Source organism: Tachypleus tridentatus, chromosome 11, assembly GCF_004210375.1.
Source record: "Tachypleus tridentatus isolate NWPU-2018 chromosome 11, ASM421037v1, whole genome shotgun sequence".
NCBI lineage: Eukaryota > Metazoa > Arthropoda > Merostomata > Xiphosura > Limulidae > Tachypleus > Tachypleus tridentatus.
The window spans coordinates 49,714,031-49,721,351 of NC_134835.1; the positions used below are offsets into that span (position 1 = coordinate 49,714,031).

The window sequence follows — 7,321 nt, forward strand, 5'->3', positions numbered from 1 at the left end:
TACGTTTAAGGAAACCACAGGTATAGAGAGCTTTGTAATTATAAACACTCATGTACAGAGAGCGCTAATAGTCTTACTAATAGAAATAAATGTTCCTGCTGATGGTAATTTGCGTATACACATGTTGTATTGTTGTGACAAACACGTTAAGTTGTTATGATTGCCATTCTATTGTAATTATTCTGGTAAATGATAATGGTATATCTCAAATACGTGTATTGCTAGTAACACAGGAAATTTCAGAATTCAACTGTTTTACACGTCACGTTTCAATGGAGAAATGTTTGCTGATCAGTTCTTGGAATACTTTCAGTATTTTGTGCATGTAATGTGGTTCCGGGATAGAGTTTTTTTGAGAAACAGACCACACGATATGTTGCAAGCGGACGTGTGGTTAACCATTGGTGGGAATTTGCAAAACTGTTAACGCCTTGTTTCTCACATATGTTAAAAGAATCCCACATTGAACGTTTGTTTCGTTTGTTACACGTTATAAAAAAAATCTCCACTTTCTCAACATTGAAAAATTATAAAATCATAAAGCAACTTAGAGCCAGATTTACAAATTCAATTTTTGTACAGATCATGTGCTTCTAAAATAGATAAATTATAAATTAGGCGTCTAAATGAATCTTTGTGAAAAACAGCTTCGTTCTACTAGATTTCAAAAAAAGCTTCTGCAACCAAGATTTTAGCGTAATGGATTTGTAAAATTACTGCTGACATACTGGGGATACGTCATTTAACAATTCCTAAAACAGTAATGCCTCATAAGCCTAGTTTCACTTTTTTCAAATTTCTCTTTTTAAACGTTTCTAATTCGTTATGTTATTTGATATTCGAGGTATCTTTCTTTTATCTATTTACAAAACAAATATTCTTTATAAAATTTAAATACAACAAACATATAACATATTTTAATGCTCGTTTTGACTTTTGCGCTTAGTTAATCACTATGTCATTTGCTTGAAATTCTGGTAGGATAATTAAAGACGTGTTAAGAGTTATTATGTATTTGTCAAACTCTAGACACTCAGCTTGATTTTTATACATCTAAATTCAGTAATACTAGGAAATTTAACTTTTATGAAAATATATGTGTGCATCACTGTTACACGTATTTTCAACGTTTGATTCTCAAGTGGACCAATTATAATTTGATGTATGATTCTTTATGATTGAATTTTTTTCTTGTAGATTTTCGTGACTGTTGAAAAAATTATATATATATATAAAGGCCTACACTAACAGATATTAATTATAACCTTCCAATAATTTTCTTTGCGCCTGCGCTGGACAAAATAATGAAATGTCGACAGATGAGATCCAGACAGCTGACACTGATGAAGAGAATCTAAAGGACTGTTAATCTGGTACATCCAGAAGTGGCACGTCGACCCTTGTTTCGATCCAAAACCTTGTTACCGCCGCCGCGTCATCGAGTTGCCCCGAACATGTCAGAGGACAAATCTGTTAGAAGTTCGGAGAGAGTTTGGTGGCGCCTGATCAACATACCTCTGGGATGTTTCGTTCAGAAGAATTGATTAAAGACTGACGGATAGTTTCAAGACGTTGTTATGTTTTAGGGAGAGCAATAAGATAATTCTATTAAACAGATATTACATTTTTTATATGAAGTGGAAGGTGTAAACATTATGTTATCAAATTCAAAGCATGAAAAATATAGTTAAACTTTTTTGTCTTATATTCAAGAATAAATAAGCTTAACTGTAAGCCTGTTGTTCTCCAGTTGCTTTCCTCTTATTTATAAAGAAATACTCGCTTGTAAAGACACAAGGAAAGTATTGAATAAAGGCTATACTAACAGTAGTTAAAATGCCAGTAATTCACACTTCTTGCTGAACGCCCGTTAAAGGTTGGTAAATATATGAAGTTTTAAGATCATTATTTTTATTTATAACATTTTGGAATATATTATGTTTTAAGAGCTTTACTTTTAATCACGTACAGAATTTTTTTTTCAATTTGTAATTGCTACATTTGTGTATAATTAATTAAAAATTAATTGTTTGGTTTGATATAAAAGCATGAAAACCAGAGTACGCAATTAAGAAAGAAGGATGAGCCTGATACAATACAAAAAGTTATATTCTTCACTATGTATTTATATTAGTATGATAACGTAATTTATATAAGACTTGAAAAATTTGAAATCTGTAATAGCTACTTTTGATCATTTATTTTACTTGTAAATTCATTTTAATGCATACAACGCTGACAATGTGTAGCTTTATTTTTCAAGAAATATCATTATTTATGAGTTTATCTATTACCTAATACGGGTACTATACCGTTGTGTTATTCTACACAAGGACGTATATTTTAGCAGCCATAATAACAACGTATTTTGTAACTTATACAACATTTTCTTTTACTGGGTGATTAAGCAAAACTAAGAATACAAATAGTTTGTAATATTTTGATGTTAAGTTTCTGTTATTTGTTTTGCTGGAAGAATAATTCCATGAGGGACACTACTGATTGGGCATTTCATTCTTTCATTAGTCTCGACAACGAACAACTGAAGTCTTAGTTAAAACATCACTTTCTGGCTGTTTACGTGATTCCTTAAGTTAGTAGCATATAGCACCAAATTGGTGAAATGTTTAAGATTTCTGAAAACTACGAATCCTCAAACTTAACTTAGTGTGGTCCTCAAATTAAAACTTGGTTCAGAACTAAGAGCAGATTAGAGTAAAATAGGAAGTTTTAATACATCTACATTACTTATTGTCCGACAAAAGTAAATAAATCTCTGGCTCTGTATCATAAAATTGTTACCATTACAGAAAAGTATATAAAGCATTATGCAACAACTTATACAAGAAGAATTATTAAACGTATTCAATAAACATTACAATTAACAATAATTAGGCTTAGTTATGAGTAGCAGGCAAACCACAAAACCTCTATAGCCACTCGACTTTGAACTATCATTTGGGTTAGTTTGTTGGTAATCAAGCACAAAGTTACGTAATGGGCTATCTGTACCCTGCCCATCATGGGTATCGAAACCCAGTTTCTAGCGTTTTAAATACGCAGATATATCACTGTGTCACTGGACGAAATCAGTTGGGATCTTAGCGGTGTTTTTGGCTAAATATCTTTCCTTTTCTAATATAAATATATATAAGGAAAGAAATTGTAATGAAGCAATGTTTATTTACCTTTTATTTGTTTGAAGCTAATCATAAAGTTACGCAGTGGGCTATCACTGGGAGGCACTTGCCTTTTTAACTATGCAACTACAGTGGAGCCCCTCACTAACAACTTCAAAAATGCCTCGACAAAAAGGTCCTTAATGAGGGGGAGTCGTTAGTGAGGGGTGGATACCCAATTCGTTACCAAGATTTAAATTATGTACGTTTTTATAATAGGCAATCGGTCTCTGTTCATTTTAAGGGTATGGAGTATTTAAAAACGAAATAAAAAATGCGGTAATATGTAATGCAAAATATATTTTCACTAGTTCTCACTACTTTACCTTGATTTTATGAGGCTATTAAATGTTTAAACACAAGTCTATTCACCATTCTGTACACAAAAAATGTTCAAATGCAGGTTTAAAATACGATCCTAAAATACATTTCTTAAAAAAAATCACTGTAAAATGTTACACGCAAAAGTGTTCAAATACTGACTGGATATACGATCGTAAACTAAAGAAATCACTAACGTTCATGCAGACTTAAAATACGATCATAAAAGACATTTTCTTAAATCACTAATGCTCATGCAGACTTAAAATGCGATGATAAAATACATTTTTATAAAGAAATCACTGTAGAAGAAATGCTACACACGCACAAAAATGATCAAATACAGACTTAAAATACGATAAGAAACTACATTTTCTTAAAGAAATCACTAATTTTTGTTTGTTTTTTCTTCGAAAATTGTACAGTTTCAATGTCTTTGCTCACTGCTACCATGCAATCTACAATGTCCATTTTGCCATGTTTGAGACCAAACTATAAAAGTTTTTCTGCATATGACATTGCAGTGGCACAGTCAATTGGCTCGAAAGACTCTACAGTTGTGTCGTCACATTCTTCACCATCATCACTCTCGATTTCTTCAGGACACGCGATAATATTGTCAGAAACTGAATCATCACAAACTGGAGTTTCGTTGTCGAAGTTGACATATTCGCCAAGAGATACACCATTCAAGACAGGCCTGAAGTCGGGGTCAGATTGGTTTTCTGAAACATTGTCTTCACTTTCGTTTGACACTTCGCCTAAACAGAAGTTAAAGCCGCATTTCAAGAAACACTTTTGAATTGTGGAAGTCTTAACTCGAAGCCAAGCGACGCGTAACCACACAATTGCGTTCAGAAGAGTGATTTTTTTTGCACAACTCGGGACCTGTAACCGTCTGGTCGTTATCCATGTGAAACAAAAGTTGTCTCCAGAATGTTTTGCGATACAGCAGTTTGACGGTCTGTATAACTCCGGCGTCACAAGCCTGTAGCTTAGAAGTTTCATTAGGAGGAAGTAAAACTATTTTTACATTAGATAGAAGAATTGCAACATGGGCAGTGCAGTTGTCGATAAAAAGCAGAACATTGCGTTTCTGAAGTTTCATTTTGTTGTTAAATTTTTTGGCCCATTCGGTAAATATGGGAATTTTCATCCAAAAAAAATAATCAAAATTGTTCAATTTGGTAGGTCGTTAGTCGCATTTGAGGGGAAGTCGTCCACGAGGGGTCAATTTAATGCAAACAGGGTACCGTCAAAAATTTTCCGGTCGTATGACAGGGGAAGTCGTTAGTAAGGGGGTCGTTAGTGAGGGGCTCCACTGTATATATTTCCAAGTGGAAATTAATCCTAGTTTGAAAATGAAATGAAAATTTCCGTATTTAGCTTATTTGTTCTTGTTTTTCACCTAGATAGCCTGAGAAACAACACAGAGCGTGTCAAATACATAGGCTTAAAGTAAGAAACGAATTCCAATGGGTTGGTCCATTGGTTAGTCTAGAAAGAATATTACTGAGGTCGAAGTAACAATGGGGAACAACTCTGCACTGTGTAAGTTATTAAAATTAGCGAAAAAGCTAATACAAGTGCTACAACTTTTCTTTTAATATTTTGTAAGTAACAATTTTAGATAAATAATTACTCTAAAATATAGTTATTTTTTCATTTGCACAATTTAACAAGATATTGGGTTCTTTGATATCCAACAAAATATCATATTCATTTTCTTCATTTTAAAAATACATAAATGTATTCATCATGTTAAAGTAATAAGATATGTCGCTTTGATATTATATAAGCTGTAGAGTTCTCTGTCATTCTCAAGAACAGGTCCAGGATTTTTTTCAAGTCCTTTCTTCTTTTCCTGTAGGAGTGTCCAATCAGAGAGTAGGGTGGAACCAAAATGAATAGTTACATCCCACAGATCGTGAATGATGAGATCGCATCCTCGTGAGTCAAAAGAGCCCACCCACGTCGTTCCGTGACATCGTGAAAGATACGAATGAGTTGGAAATATCCAGGTCACGTGTTTCACAATTTTACTTCATCATATCGAGTTCTGGTAATTTCGACAGATTTACAAGGAACATGATAGGTTATGCTTCCATGTACGGATAAAAGTGTATGTACACTGTGCATATATACATATATATAAATGAATTTGTGTATACATCGTGCCTTAAATATTTTACAAGAGTGTATTGTCATCCATAATATGCCTATGTCATTGGTAATTTCTTAGAACTACTTCAACCGGTATTTAGTAAATCATATCAGTAATACACTGTGAAGAAGATTGGAATCAGGCTAGAATTATTTCACTTATTATAATTAAATTTACGACAATTTATACAAAATCTAACTTTAGAAAACCTTGAATAACTACACATCCAACAATCCGATAAACTCTAACAAAATAAACGAGAACTTAAATAATAAAAATTGATCTAGTAAGAAGGATTTGCTATCTTTATGTACCCTGAACAGTCTCCCACTTGCTAAATAGTGAGTCGTCTGAGTTTATAGCGCTAAAAATTGGGTTTCGTTGCCCGTGGTGGGCACAGCACAGACAGCCAGCTCATCGTGCAGCTTTGAGCTTAACAACAAAAAACAAAGAACCCTTTATCAGGTTTTTTATGTTCTAAATAGGAATACATAAAAATATTTCGGACGTACTGTAAAGCTATACTTATCAAATGAGATCACGACGATTATTTAGTATAGTTCCATGCTTATAAAATTAATGTTTAACATTCTATGTTGTATAAAATAGAGCAACTAATAACAATCGGTTAAAGCTTACATTCAGTAAACATATTCTGTAATACATTAACACGTAAAGTGATTAACAAAAGTAAGTAATTTAATTATGAATTATAAATTTAGATACTTTAGGAAAAATTAAGATATTTGTTTCGAATTACTAAGTTAGGCGTCTTCATTTGTTTCTATGCGTAATTTGGAGTCCGTACTGTATTTTGTTATCAGATTTATAAGATAGTTGAAAGTTCTTTGTTTCTTGTAATTCTACACCAGAGTAAAATTCGGAAGCTTTTATTTTTGGTTTATTTTGAATTTCACGCAAAGCTACTCAGCCGTCCCTAATTTAGCAGTGTAAGACTAGAGGGAAGGTACCTAGTTATCACCACCCACCGCCAACTCTTGGGTTACTCTTTTACCAACGAATAGTGGGATTGACCGTAACATTATAACGCCTATACGGCTGAAAGGGCAAGCATGTTTGGTGCTACGAGGATTTCGGAAGCTTACATAACCTCATATGTGTATTTATAGAGAAGGTTACCCGCATGCCCGGCATAGCTAGGTGGTTCAAATCTCCGTCATAACAAACATGCTCGCTCTTTAAGCCGTGTAGGCGTTATAAAGTGAGGGTCAATCCCGCTATTCGTTGTTAAAAGAGTAGTCTAAGAGCTGGCGGTGGATGGTGATAATTAGCTTCCTTCTCTCTAGTCTTACACTACTAAAGTTAAGACGGTTAGCACAGATAGTCCTCGTGTAGCTTTGCGCAAATTTCAAAAAGCAGACAAAAAACACGCTTTTTTTCCAATTAATGTACCCACACCACGTAAAACAGTTACACTTCATCAATATCTTTATTTGGCACCTCGTATTCATAATTTTATTCCTTATAGTATAAGATCTTCTATTAATCGTGTTAATCAAAAGAAATACTTAAAACAATGGATCTTAAATACTGATGATAATATTCTGGGAACTTTATATTGATTTTGTAAGTTTTGATTTTACATTATTATGTGTTTAACCATCACAGGACGAGTTAACTCTTTGTTGATGGTTTT

At 33.2% G+C, this 7,321-nt stretch overlaps 1 long non-coding RNA gene across 3 annotated transcripts in view; it reads left to right on the forward strand.

The window, feature by feature from the left end:
- Positions 1-7,046, forward strand: part of LOC143232120 (uncharacterized) — a 28,953-nt gene extending 21,907 nt beyond the window's left edge. For 2 of the 3 annotated variants that reach the window (XR_013017382.1, XR_013017383.1), the window contains 2 exons: positions 4,913-5,051; positions 5,371-7,046. This is a non-coding gene — a long non-coding RNA (uncharacterized LOC143232120). Of the gene's footprint in view, positions 1-1,319; positions 1,877-4,912; positions 5,052-5,370 lie in introns of all 3 variants that reach the window. The other variant, XR_013017384.1, reaches the window with a different exon arrangement.
- The last annotated feature ends 275 nt before the right edge of the window (positions 7,047-7,321 follow it).